The sequence below is a fragment of the Tachypleus tridentatus genome, chromosome 6 (genome assembly GCF_004210375.1).
Source record: "Tachypleus tridentatus isolate NWPU-2018 chromosome 6, ASM421037v1, whole genome shotgun sequence".
Lineage (NCBI taxonomy): Eukaryota > Metazoa > Arthropoda > Merostomata > Xiphosura > Limulidae > Tachypleus > Tachypleus tridentatus.
The window spans coordinates 166,235,269-166,250,273 of NC_134830.1; the positions used below are offsets into that span (position 1 = coordinate 166,235,269).

Consider the following 15,005-nt stretch of genomic DNA (forward strand, 5'->3'; position numbering starts at 1 on the left):
TTTATAGATCCTATATACTCTATAGGTTCCTGACCATGTTTATAGATGCTATATACTCATTAGGTCCATGACCGTATTTATAGATTCTATGTACTTATTAGGTTCATGACTGTAATTATAGATCCTATATTCTCATTAGGTTCATGACTGTATTTATAGATCCTATATACTCATTAGGTTTCTGACCGTATTTATAGATCCTATATACTCTATAGGTTCCTGACCATGTTTATAGATGCTATATACTCATTAGGTTCATGACCGTATTTATAGATTCTATGTACTTATTAGGTTCATGACTGTATTTATAGATCCTATATACTCATTAAGTTCCTGACCGTATTTATATGCCCTATATACTCATTAAGTTTCTGACCGTATTTATAGATCCTATATACTCATTAGGTTCATGACCGTATTTATAGATCCTATGTACTTATTAGGTTCATGACTGTATTCATAGACTCCATGCACTCATGCTTTAAATGATTATATAATTGAAATATATAATCAACTTTCTACGTAGGCACAAACCAAGTGTAATGAATATGACTGTTTAACTTTAGAAACTTCAAGCATGAGTGTAAATAAACTGTGGAATAATTCATCACAAGATTCTCCCTGTATGACTGGAGGAAACATTTATGTATGAAATAAGTAAGTGTTATAGAGATAAGAATAAGTGAAATTTAAAGTGTCTTTATTAGAAGACTAAGACTGTAGATCGTAAGGCAGTGTGTCATGATCAAGGAGAATTTGTATTCACTATTTAACTGCCTATAAATAAATGAGTAGTTCTAATGATATACATTACATCAGTTGCATATGAGAGGTCAAATCAGCACGAAATGCAACGACAGAAGTTAGATTGAAAATGGAAACTGAGATGTTCTTTGTGACATTCTAACCTGAAAGAAACTGTTGTACTGTCAGTCCTTGTTATTATTTATTATTTTCTGTTGGGTACGGACAATGTTGTTATTTTTGGCTATAATCTCACCTTTGATGTTTTTGTTTATATGTGTAAATGTTTTACACGAGAGAGTAGTGTGTGTTTTGTTATAACAAGGTCACATTGAGCTATCTGCTGAGTCCACCGAAGAGAATCGAACCCCTGATTTTAGCGTTGTAAATCCATAAACAATACCAAGTTATTTTGTTACCTTATTTTTGGATAACCCTGTACAAAGACATTATAAATAATGTTTTCTTTCCACAGAGACAGGCACTAAACCGACAAAACAAAGTATTGAGTCACACAGAATAAACCCGTCTAGCTTTTAAACCTTCCATATGAAAATGTGTTCGTTTAGCAAGCGTCTCGTAGTAATGAATTATTTGAATATAAAAATACTTAAATAAATATGTGGTTAGCTAGCATCACGACAGTCATTTTTAATCCTTCCATGTTTGTTCACACATATATCAGTAATATCCATTACTTTTTGCCTTACAAAACATGTGACTCAGTTTTCCATAAAACATTACATGACAGAGCCATTAAGAGAGAATAATAAGGGAAAGAAACTGTTTGTATTTTAAAACAATTCAGCAAACATTAGGCTGAAAGGGGGACATTAAAGAGAAAAACCTGTTACCATAATAAACACGTGTTGCGTAACAGTAGATCTTATCTTCACATCCGATTACTTTATTATTTATGTTTGTATAGCTAGTGAACGTTTACTGTTACTGTAAAATGCCAATTACAACTAAAGAGATTGGTTCATGTAAACAGCTTCAACTCGCTTAACTGTTGATGACTGAGAAATTACAAGTGAACGTAAAATAACCATGACAATGTACAAGTGTATTTAGGTTAAATTAGATAATTCGTACGTTTATAGAGTGACTCAGAAGTGCGTTTACAGGTAAATATTGCATAAACATAGAGATATACAGTCATGTGAAAAAGTTAAGACACCCTATGAAAGCCTGGGTATTTTTGTAACATTTTTGGATATATAGATATTTAATCTCAATTTCAACAATACTGAAATATTAAAGGAATATAACTAAACAATAAAAACTGAAGAAAAGACATTTCAAGATCTTATGTAAATGTAATTTTACAAAAATGCATATTCTAACTGAGGAAAAAGTTAGGACACCCTACCCCCTAATAGCTAATTAGCTGAAATAACTGCAGTGAGACGCTTCTTGTAGCCATCTACCAGTCTCTGACACCGGTCTGAAGAAAGTTTGCCCCACTTCTCAATGCAGAATTCTTTCAGCTGTGAGATGTTTGGGGGGTTTTCTTGCATGTACAGCCCGTTTCAAGTCACCCCACAGCATCTTAATGGGATTAAGATCTGGACTTTGACTCGGCCATTTCAGGACTCTCCATTTCTTAGTTTTCAGCCAGTACTTGGTGGATTTACTGGTATTTTTTGGAGCATTGTCATGTTGCAGGGTCCAGTTCTGCTTCAGCTTCAATTTTCGTACAGATGGTCTCACATGATCCTCAAGCACCCTCTGATACACAGTAGAATTCATGGTGGATTCTATGATTGTGAGCTGTCCAGGTCCTGCTGCAGCAAAGCAGCCCCAAACCATGACACTTCCACCTCCCTGCTTCACAGTTGGTATGAGGTTCTTTTCCTGGAATGTTGTATTTGGTTTACGCCAAACATGTCCTCTGTTCTGGTGTACAAATAATTCAATTTTGGACTCATCTGTCCAAAGAACATTATTCCAGAAGTCCTGGTCTTTGTCTACATTCTCTCTGGCAAACTTCAGTCTGTCCTTGATGTTTCTCTTAGAGAACAAAGGTTTCCTCCTTGCACACCTCCCATGCAAGTTAAACTTGTGCAGTCTCTTTCTAATTGTAGAGGCATGCACTTTCACATCAACAGTAACCAGAGCCTGTTGAAAGTCCCGTGATGACATTTTAGGGTTTTTAGAAACCTCTTTTAGCATCTTGCGGTCTGCTCTTGGGGTGAACTTGCTTGGACGACCAGACCTGGGCATGTTGGCAGTTGTTTTGAAAGCCCTCCACTTGTTGACTATTTTCCGGACAGTGGAATGCCTGATTTTAAAATATTTTTGGATCTTTCAAAATCCCTTACCAGACTCATAAACTGCTACTATTTTCTTTCTGAAGGCCTCAGACAGCTCTTTTACTCTCACCATCGTGCTCACTCTCACTTCAACAGTCAGGAGCACACCAAACTAAATGTCTGAGGTTTAAATCGGGCAAGTCTCATTCCAACTGCTGAGTAACGATCTTCTAATCATGTGCACCTGGTGTGGTACACCTGTGTGTGAGTTGAGCCATTTTAAATGGGAACAAATGTGGGTTTATCCTAACTTTTTCATCAGTTAGAATATGCATTTTTGTAAAATTACATTTACAGAAATCTTGAAGAGTATTTTCTTCACTTTTAATTGTTTAGTTACATTTCTATAATCTCTCAGTATTGTTAAAAGTGAGATTAAATATCTATATATCCAAAAATGTTACAAAAATACACAGGCTTTCATAGGGTGTCCTAACTTTTACACATGACTGTAGGAAAATAACTATTAGTATTAATTGAACTCCTTAGTTTAGCGTTGTAAATTCGGAGACATACCGCTGTACTAGCGGGGGGCGTAGTAGTACGAAATGAGGTGTTGTGGCAATGACACTGAGGTCATTCGAAATCAAGGGATAAAAGTCCCTAACATAAGAAAGCAAACAAAAATTATGCTGGAAGTGCTTCCAGGTCATTTACTTTACATGAGGTATTTAGTTGAATACTGTTTTAACACAGTCTCACTGTTTGTAAAGTGTCAACAGTATGTCTATGCTGATGTCATTCTGTGTGCTGAATGGTTCCTATATGAGCGTAATTAGATGACGAGAAATGTGTGTCAGCGGCTGCGGACTACAGACTCATTTCCATGTAGACGTTGTGCGAGAAGAACAAGAACAACAACCAATACCGACAATGAAGCCGCCATATTGGAATATGTAACGTTTAAGCAATACATTGAACACGTCGTTTTTGTTCATTTCATATTTCTCGACCTTTGAAGTTGACTTTAGTAAATATTCTAAAGGACATGACCGTGCAGCTAACCACAGTACCTTATTCCATATCATTACCAATTATTATCTAAACCCACTCGTACATGTTCGCCCTTTCAGCCGTGGGGGCGTTATAATGTGACGGTCAATCCCACTATTCGTTGGTAAAAAGTAGCCCAAGAGTTGACGGTGAGTGGTGATGACTAGCTGCTTTCCTTTTAGTCTTACACTGCTAAATTAGGGATGGTTAGCGCAGATAGCCCTTGTGTACCTTTGCGCGAAATTCAAAACAAACTGAACCAAACCTATTCATATATGAACTAGTTCCCTGGCGATGGACTTTTGAATTACTCGGTACGTATAGAATGATGACAGATTGTTTGAAATACATATATATATGTGCTTATAAGTATAAACAGTTTCCAGTAGTACATAAAATGGCGTCTTTGTTTTTGTGTTCGTGCATCTGCATAAATTAGTATCGGATAAACACTTCTGATCTTATGCGTAATACCAATGATGAAAATCAGCTACCATCCTCTTTTTGTACGCATAGTTCAGCTTCTAAGTTTTTATTTCATTTGTATATTTCATTCAGTGTGTTTCAAAATTATATCCTTTAGTTTATAGAGCGATGGTATTTTAAAATAGTTCTGCAGTTTTCCTCTTAGTGAGAGTTGGAGTGTATATCAAACAAGGTTCTACATAACTATAGTGTTCACCTGTGCCTGGGGGTCTTTATTTATATTTGGTTGATTTACAGCCAGTTTGATGTTGTAAATATATCAAGATATAGTATTAACGCTGTACCAGTTTACTTTCGTTTGATCAAGATGTAGTAATAATGTTGTACCAGTTTACTTTCGTTTGATGAGATAAACAAACGTGGTCAAGCGATCGAAGTTCTTCTAGGTTATGGATTTACGGACACATGTTCGCGTCAAGTTACCAAGAAAAAAAAAAGACTGTACATTACAACAGTGAGATTCAACTCCAACTCTTCGGTCAGACACGATTTGCTGACGAGTTGGAGATGAGGGCTGTGAAATAATTGGCTTCCCTCCTCTATTCTATCAATTCTATTCTATCCAATAAAAAATTGGAAACAGCGCAGATAGCTTTGTGTGAATTGTCTGCTTGTGTCCTGCTCTAAAAAGGTATGAGGGTTAAATTTGGGAAATACAAAAAAAAAAAAACAGATTTCTTATAAAACTTAGCCAATAACTGTAGAAGTTTTTGTGAGTGTATATAAAGGACCGGAAGTAACTGAAGGACCGGAAGTGATGAAACAGCCTCCTTTATCTTTTCACGTGTAGATTGTTAGAATGTTAATTACAACCTTATTAAAATTTCTTAGAACTTGGAGAAAAACAACAACAATAAATCAGAGATTTTCTAGCCAATCACATCATATTTCATATCAGCTATTTAAATCCTGAGATTAAATACTGCTTTCATTTATCACTACATGAAAACCCTTTTTGTTTTGTGTGTAAGAACAATTTAAATATGATTTTAAAATAAAAGATAAAACTTAATGAAGTCAATACTTTATGACGTATTCAAAATTGGATCCGAAAATGAAAACTTCTACGAGATGTTAGCTGTAAAAGACAAGCAAGTTGATGTTAATATTCTAATGAAATATACAGAGACTGTGTATAACAAAGGTTAAAAAAACTGTTAATTACTTACTAACATTGAGACTGATCAAATTACACTTCATATATATATTCTCCGAGTTCCTGCAAATATTATTATGTCTAGTTCCTGGATAGGTTTTTGCATTTAGCCATAATAGCGAACCGCTTTCTTAATTTAGACGACAGCAAAATTAATATTTAGGACCCAAATGTTGGATAACTGACGAACAACGAACAAAGTGTCCAAATTCGTCTCCTAACCTCGTAGTTACCGTTAAAAATAAAAATATAAAATATCAGAGTTTTCAAAACACTTTTAAAAATCTTAATATTTGTCTTAAATGCGGTTATTTCTTTGGGTAATTATAAACCAATGTTTTTGAAAGAAGTCCATACTAACATATAGAGGGCGTTCTGCTCCTTCACGCTCAGGACACAGAGAAACATAATGTTTGTAATCATAAAGATTTACATCTGTAATAAGTATGAGACCTGTGATGTGACCCAAATAAGGTACTTTATTGCTATTAATTACGGAGAAGTCTTAGTGTAGCTACGTCTGCTGTATATGTTTAAAAAACTTTAGTTTCAGTGACAATATTCTTTCATTCCGTAGTTTTGACGAATAAATAAATGTTTTATTCATGCATTTAGTGTCGTTTCGTCTTCAGTATCGTTTCATTTTCATCTTTACAGAAAACAAACAAAACAAAAACGGGGTGAAGGTGAACCATGATTAGAAGTTTTTGTATTATATTATCGTTAAAGAGTGAACTGCTCGACGTCTTGGTGTTCCATTGGTAAACTGGGCCCGGCCTGGCCAAGCGTGTTCAGGCATTCGACTCGTAATCCGAGGGTCGCGGGTTCAAATCCCGGTCGAACCAAACATGCTCGCCCTTTCAGCCGGGGGGCGTTACAATGTGACGGTCAGTCCCATTATTCGTCGATAAAAAGGAGCCCAAGAGCTGGCGGTGGGTGGTGATGACTAGCTGTCTTCCTTCTGGTCTTACACTGCTAAATTAGGGACGACTAGCGCAGATAGCGCTCGTGTAGCTTTGCGCGAAATTCAAAAACAAACCATTTGTCCCCACTTATTAAACATTTAACAACTATACTTTCATATTGACATCTAAAGTACAATACAAACAAGTTGTTCTAAACTATGTTACTTCTCGTTTACTTTTATTCGGTTCTTTAAAAGTGATTCTTAAATTTCACTTCATTTTCTCTGGTATTTTTGCTTTGAAAGTTTGTTTATGAACTTTTAAAAAGTGAAAGATATCAATGGAAAAGGTGAATATCTAATAACCCTAATGTGGAAACTCATGGTTAACCTTCTACACGGTTAATAATATTTTGTAGTTATTGTCATTTCCTCAAGACTCGTCATGGCCAGGTTGTTAAGACTTTATAATGTGACGGTCAATCACACTAGTCGTTGGAGAAAGACTAGCTCAAGAGTTGGCGGTGGAGAGTGATTGTCTTCTCTCCAGCCTTACACTACTAAGTTAATGACGACTACCGCAGATAGCTCTCGTGTAGCTTTGCGCGAAATTCAAACAAACATTTCCCCAAAACATGGAGAATAAAAAACATATTCGATAATATTTTCTAATTTCATCGGCATTGAAGAAGAATATGCGTAAAAGTGGTATTTGTTCAGCAAACGAAAACCTAAAAAGACATTAATTGCAGTGCACAACTATTTTTTTTGAAAAGTTTTGCTTTCTGAAAAGTTTTTGCTGATTGTGACAGGTACGTGGTGGGTATGCACAAATAGAGTTTTGGTTTTGCTTCATCACGTTGGAACTCTGAGAAATAGACAGTTAACTGTTTACCGGCAATAGCGTATTTAATTGCGTTTATGTTTCTAATACGCTATTAAGTTCAACATAATTAAAAGTGTTTTACTCCTGATTTTCGTTTTTATTCAATGTCCGGTGTATCACGTTGCAGTGTCCAACAGTAGTCAGCAAGCATTGACGGATTCCAGTTGCCCTGATATTGTTTTTCCATTGTAGCAATGTCGTGGTGAAACTGAAGATTTCGATGAAACGGTACGTGTTTGGCAAATCTGGATGTGATTTTCGTGATCAGCAGCAAAAAATCTACAAGGAACACCCAACAGTGTTTAAAAAGCGAAAACTTTGTTGTGCAGTGCTATTTTTGTTGTTTAACAGACACGTGGTATTTTGCGCCTTAATTAAGCCTAAGGATTAGATTCTGTTTCATAACCTAATGACAGTTTGCAAACTTAAAAATATCTTGTTTGTTTTGAATTTCGCGCAAAGATACACGAGGGTTATCTGCGCTAGCCGTCCCTAATTTAGGAGTGTAATACTAGAATGAAGGCAACTAATCATCACCACCTACCGCCAACTCTTAGGTTACTTTTTTACCAACGAATGGTGGGATTAACCGTCACCTTATAACACCCCAATAACTGAAAAGGCAAGCATGTTTGGTGTGACGGGGATTCTAATCCGCGACTCTCGGATTACGAGTCGAGTGCCTTAACCATCTGGTCATGCCGAGTCAATGATTCCATCTTTAAATTTGTTAATAGAGATTGATTATAAATGTTTGGAATTTTGCGTTAAACCATACTAGCTTTAGCTGTTGCTAATTTAGCAGCCATCACCACTCATCGCCAATATTTTCACTAACGACTGATGAGAATAGTCGTAACATCAAAATGTTTCCATGGATTAAAGGGACTCAAGCTCTCAACTTAAGTACATAACCACTTAGCCAAGTCGGGCCTCTAGTGGGGAAATGAGCAAAAATTACTTCAAAGGTTTAGACTACAGTTTTCAAGTTAGTGCAACCAAATATGGCGAATATTTGTTCCCCCGTTTAGAATATCTTTTCGTTAGAACAATGACAGTTAGAAGTTGAAATTCCATAAATAAATAATAAAATAAGATTTTAAAGGAAACTGCCTGGTGATTATGACGCTGAACTTACAATCTGCAGATCGTGTGTTCAAATCCCTTTGCCGTGAGAGCATTATAAAGGTACGGCCAATCCCACTATTCGTTAGAGAAGAGCGGCTCAAAGTTGGCGGTGGTTATGTTGGCTGGCTTCCTTCTCTTTATTCTATAATTTTTGGGTCAGGCGAGTAGCTCAGAAGCTGGCGGTCATGTTAACTAGCTTCTTTCTCTTTAATCTATAATTTCTAAGTCAGTCACAGCTAACGCACGTAACCTTGGAGTAAATTTGCTTGAGATTAAACAATAGCAACAACAACAAAAATAAATAAATAAAACAGTTGGGACGTTCATCAAAACCCACTTGATTGAATTTCAAAAAAAAAAATTATTACACTAATTAATTTTCCAGGTATATTTCTGGACTAATACTTAAAAAAATCTATCTATATATGTATACATATAAAATCGTATTTATTTTTAATCAATTTCTTTTTATTTGTGGCTCAGAAATTACATCAATTCATCATTTCCTTTACTATTATTACTATTTCTGTTTTAATAGGATTATCCGCGCGTAATTTCAAACTAATTGAAATACTTGTTACATCTTTGTTTCCACCTCTAGAATTTTTAGGGACTTACATAAAATAAAACAATTTGTTTTATTAGTTTTACAAGTTGATCAATTTGTATCACTAATTGATGAGTTATTTAACGATGAACTCTAATGTCGTCAAAAATCAATACTTAAGCTATTTAATAAATTTGACTTTATGTAGTGATAAACATTTCTCAATCAGAAGAGTGAAAAAAAATTAAAGATTTATTGTCTCGTCATATAAAAACGATTAATTTAGCCTATTTTCAATTTAAACCAACGATGTATATAGAAAATAAAACTCTCAACTGAGTCTTCTGAAATTATGGAAGACTAGAACAAATAGGCCTCCACTAGTGTTGCTTGAAATTAAAAAAAAAAAAAATAGCCCAAAACAGTTCTTGTTTTGGTAAGTTCATATCCCGCTAGCATTGCTTCCAGACGAACAATTGAATATGCATCGTGCAATAAAACCCTTGAACACATGAACGGCTTTTGCCACCTCTGTATCTGTACATTTCTCACTTGTTACAAGACGACGCATTTCCTCATCACTTATGAGTTGTCTTAGTGCTCCAAGTTGATCCATATTCTTTTGTACATTAAGTGGAAAAAATATCTCCGATCTGAGCCCACAATTATGTTCTGGGTGTATGAATATTTTTCGTGGAAAGAGTTGTTACGTATCACCAAATGCAGTCGGTGTTTGATGGCATGACATACCTATCAAAACAGTAAACAGTGTTAAACTACAGTTTCGATGCATTCGTGATTACGTAAATAAAATAAACACTAAACAGGGTCAAAATATAGTTCCAATGGATTCCTTATTACATACATATAAAACACTAAACAGTGTAAAAATATAGTTTTAATACCTTCCTGATTATACACCTATATCAACACTAAACAATGTCAAAATATAGTTCCGATGCATTCCTGATTACATACCTAAAAAAAAAACACTAAATAATGTCAAAATACAGTTGTAATGCACTGTTTTGATAGCTGACAACAATAAGTCAAACCTCGAAAGCTATTGTGAATTCATTGTTCTCTAACTTGCCAACGAGCTTTATCTTTGTGTTTTCTACTTAGATTTTAATTCAATGCCATGTAGCTAAAGCTTATTTTTAATGTTAAGCATGGCTTAATTTAAATTATCCAAGTTTATTCTGCACGTCGCATAAAAATCCAGTTTAATTTTATTTGTTGTTGATGAATAAAATATTGTTTGTCTGTTAAAAGAGTCAATTCTTTTGCCCGTTTGAGATAATAACGATTATCTCCGTGATAACTCTTTAGCCTGTTGACTGCCAAGTATTTCAGCTGCTACGGCAACTCCGAACCACGTTCAAAATACAATTCTAATGCTTCTTCATTTTGTAACTTTTTTCGTGACGCCATTTTGGATCGAAAGTGAAACAATTTGTAAGTAGGTCAAATGCATGTCTTTAAAAACACATTGAGAAAACAGTATTGAGAACGAATTAACTCGTCCGTGGCACTGTGTTACCGATCGCCTTGGACGAGTTATCTTGTCTTTGGCACTGAAGAGATTAATCTTTCTTTTTTTCTTCCTACCACTAGTGGCATAGCGGTATGTCTGCTGAACTACCACTCGATGATCCAGGTTTTGATACCTGTACTGGATAGAGCACAGATAAACAACTGTGTTGCTTTGTATTTACCTACAAACATACAAGCTTTTTTTCCTACTGTTCAGTAGTTTGTTTGTTTTTCTAAGCAATTCTAAGTCACAAGAGTGGAATGGATTATAAAACACGTTTGTTGTTTGTTTGTATTTAGTCCTAAAACAGGAAATATTGTGTAATCAACATTGATAGCTTTGAATGCACATATAAAACTCATTGTGCTATTCATGTTAAATCTGCAAGATATTCTTCCTTGGACTCGCGTCCAAAGCATCATAAATATTTTCTAAATGTGCTTTTATTTATCTCTATTAGTAATTAACTATGTAGCTACCAGTTATGCAGCAACTTAATCTGGTTTCACTTACCTTGTTAATTTCAAGAACAGTTTTATTTGGATCCTTTACTGGTCATTATGGTGTTCCATTACTGTCATTAGAATGGGGCATTAAACCTCTTTACAACAATTAGTTGATAGAAGGTGTTTTTTTTTTCAATAGGATTTTTATCTCGGCTCACTGCATCAACGAAAATATCTCGGTTTGATTCAAGTTTCTCTAAACATTTAGGCTATTCGTACCTAGTTTAGAAGACATAGACTAGAAGGAAAGCATATAGTTAACATCACCCACCGCCAACTCTTGGGCTACTCTTTTAACAACTGATAATGGGATTGACGTTTACATTATAACGCCCTCACGGCTGAAATGGCAAGTATGTTCGGCAATGTGGATTCGAACCTGCGACCTGCAGCTTACGAATCGAATGTTCTAACTATCTGGCCAGGTCAAGTCGAATAAATCTCTGTTCCTTGGAACAATTGTTTATATATTAACTGGGCCCTTTGGTGCTCAGTGTGGTGTTTCTGAATGAATAATAGAAATCATATTCCTTTACAATATTCAGCTATCAGATAGGTTTTACTTGGACTCGAGTCTCGGCACGGCCAGGTGGTTAAGGCGCTTGACTCGTAATATGAGGGTTTGTGGGTTCGAATCCCACTCACACCAAACGTGCTCACCCTTTCAGTCGTGGGGACATTATAATATGAGGGTCAATCCAGCTATTCATTGGTAAAAGAGAAGCCCAAGGGTTGGCGGTGGGTGGTGATGACTAGCTGCCTTCCCTGTACTCTTACTCTGCTAAATGTAGACGGCTAGCGCAGATAGACCTCGTATAGCTTTGAGCGAAATTCAAAAACAAACAAACAATTATTTGTACTTAAGCTACGTGTTGTATCTAACAGATGTTATGGGTTACCTTTTAATCTGAGAGCTATGACGACAGCAAACGTTTAATCTAATAATTATCACACTGTATATACCATAAGTAACAGCTTTTTCCCAAGTACATATTAATTTATACTTTTGGCATAAGTTCAGAATGTGACATCAGTTTACATTTGTTTTAATAATTTTAAATTTCTTTTAATTCAAGTATGAAAACATTTTGTACAGTGACAATCTAGCGAAAATAATATATTTATTAAGCAAAATCAATTTTCTGTAAGAAATTCCTTTTAAATAGTTTAAAGTACCAAATACTTCAACAAATTAAAACATAACTATTTAAAAACAATAAATGCTTACGAATATTGTACTTGTAAACCACTAGATGACAGCACTTGGCGATTTGCTGCAATGTATAATTCGATAAGTATAGTAGGTCAGTTCATAATACGCGTTTTTAGGTTATTTCACTTTACAGAAGTGAAACTGACGCTGGTTAAAGGTCAAGTCACATTTCAATGTTACAACCTGATCAAGCATCACCTGAATATTGCAATATTTAAAATCAGGGCAGGTAACTCAGCAAGGTAAGTAATAAAGTGCTGACAAAGCGACTGCTTTGGACGAATTTTCCAAGAAACAAATATATATATATATATATATACATATATGTACATTTTGTCTACTTACGAATAATATTTTTTGCATTAGTGAAATTGTATTCCACTTATGATTTACTATAATTAAAAATATTAGCTAAACTGTTTATTTTTTTATAAATTCAGCCTTCTTCCAGGTAGCAAGTTTGAAAACTGTGACAAGTTAATAAATTAATGAAGGTTTTCATATTACATCTGAAGGCGGTTTTTACGCAACATCGATAAATATCATAAATAATCCTTCTGAAACGGATATAAGAAAAAAAAATATTTGAAAGAAAATGGGTAATTTATGGATAATATGTGTATCAACAAGCACATGAGTGAATTTACGTATTCAATAACTTATATATAAAACATCTATTAATAAATTTGTGTGATAATGTAAACACCTAATGATTTTCAGATAAAAAGTGTATTAGCAAAGGTGTGTGATAATTTATATACGTAATGATTAACAGATACAACTTGTATTATCAAATTTGTGTAATGGTTTATACACCTAATGATTTACAGATAAACCGTGTATCAATAAAGTTGTGTGATAGCTTATACATCTAATGAATGATTCACACATAGAACATGTATTAAAAGAGGTATGGGATAATTTGTATATACAACACCTTTTACTCTTGTTACTCTAGTCAGAATGTTAAAACTGCGTGCCACTAAGCACTCTTTCTTTCTATATATTACAATCACGCTTAAACTGTTTAACACGAGAAACTACTCACGTTATCCGTTCTTAAATATGAGAACATTAAATATGAGAAAGTTTACAAATTCGAGTTGATAAAACAATTCTGATAAAACTATTTCAAACGACTTCGTCATAAGAGTACAAACCTCAGTAAGTGTACCTAACTAGTTATATATTTGTTCTTAAAGACTTCTGAGCTATACACTACTTATGCCAGACTACAACGCTAAACATGCTCGCCCTCCCGGCCGTGGGGGCGTTATAATGTTACGGTCAATCCCATTATTCGTTGGTAAAAGAGTAGCCCAAGAGTTGGCGGTGGGTGGTGATGACTAGCTGCCTTCCCTCTAGTCTTGCACTGCTAAATTAGGGACGGCTAGCACAGATAGCCCTCGTGTAGCTTTGTGCGAAATTCCAAAACAAACAAACAAACAAATTGAATGTGCATGATTACAGACACGAGGCAAGTTAATTATTGTAGTATCTACTAACGTGGAATTTGTTTTTAGGGTTTGCACAAGTTAATGGAAGTACACTTCAATTCACTATGATAGCCTTCAGGTTTCACCGTGTATTAAAATGGCATTTTCATTTACTATTTACTTACTGGACAAATGTGATATATGTCAGACCAAGGAAAACCACTTTTAGTCTTATATCACTTTCCACTTAATTTCTACTAGGAATAAGCACAGTTAGTGGAGTATACGATTGACAATCAACGCATTAAAATGTTTCTATATAATAAAAATATAGACGACCAAAGGTTTCCTTAGACAAGTTTCTACTGATAGGAATGTTTCAAAATAATTTATTTCTGACGAGTCATTAAAGTTATTGTAGCGCAAAGGTATTCAATGAGCTATTTGCGCTATAGCAAACGCGGGAAATCGAACCCCGGATCTCAGTGTTGAAAGTCCATAAACTTACCACTGATGCAGCAATGATGGGTTTCCAACAGCAATTCCATTTTGATAAATACTGTATAACTGACAAATAAGGGTGTTTGTTTGTTAGTAATTAAGCACAAACCTGCACATTGGATTATCTGTGCTCTGCCCACCACCGGTATCGTTGTAAGTCCACAAACATACCCCTATGCTACAGGTGCGGCTGACAAATAAGAATAATAACTGACCAAGTTACTTCTATTTAAGGCTTAAGAGGAATAGATTTCTTCTCAAATTAATATAATTAATCAAAATAATAAAATATATACATGTTAAGTAACCTACTGTGCTCTCAATGTCGGTGAAATAAAAACTAAATAGTAATATACTAAATTGTAGCCCCGAAGTGGCACAGAGGAATATCTGTGGACTCACACTGCTAAAAACCTGGTTTCTATATCCTTGGTGGGCAGAGCACAGATAGCTCATTGAGTAGCTTTCTGCTTACTTGCAAACTAAATTAGAATTTAGCTTACTTGTACGTTTTTGAAATTTGGCAAGTGAATACACTAACAAATCAATTTGCTTAGATTTAACATGTGACTGTCTCAAAAATGTTCCAACTTTCAAAACGTATAGGGCCCGGGATGGCCAAGCGTGTTAAGGCGTACGACTCGTATTCTGAG

The 15,005-nt window shown here is 34.9% G+C and overlaps 1 long non-coding RNA gene across 2 annotated transcripts in view; it reads right to left on the minus strand.

Moving 5' to 3' along the window:
- Nucleotides 1-9,068: 9,068 nt before the first annotated feature.
- Nucleotides 9,069-15,005, minus strand: part of LOC143254376 (uncharacterized) — a 28,874-nt gene continuing 22,937 nt past the window's right edge. For both annotated transcript variants that reach the window (XR_013030169.1, XR_013030168.1), the window contains exon 3: nt 9,069-9,909. This is a non-coding gene — a long non-coding RNA (uncharacterized LOC143254376). The remainder of the gene's footprint in view (nt 9,910-15,005) is intronic.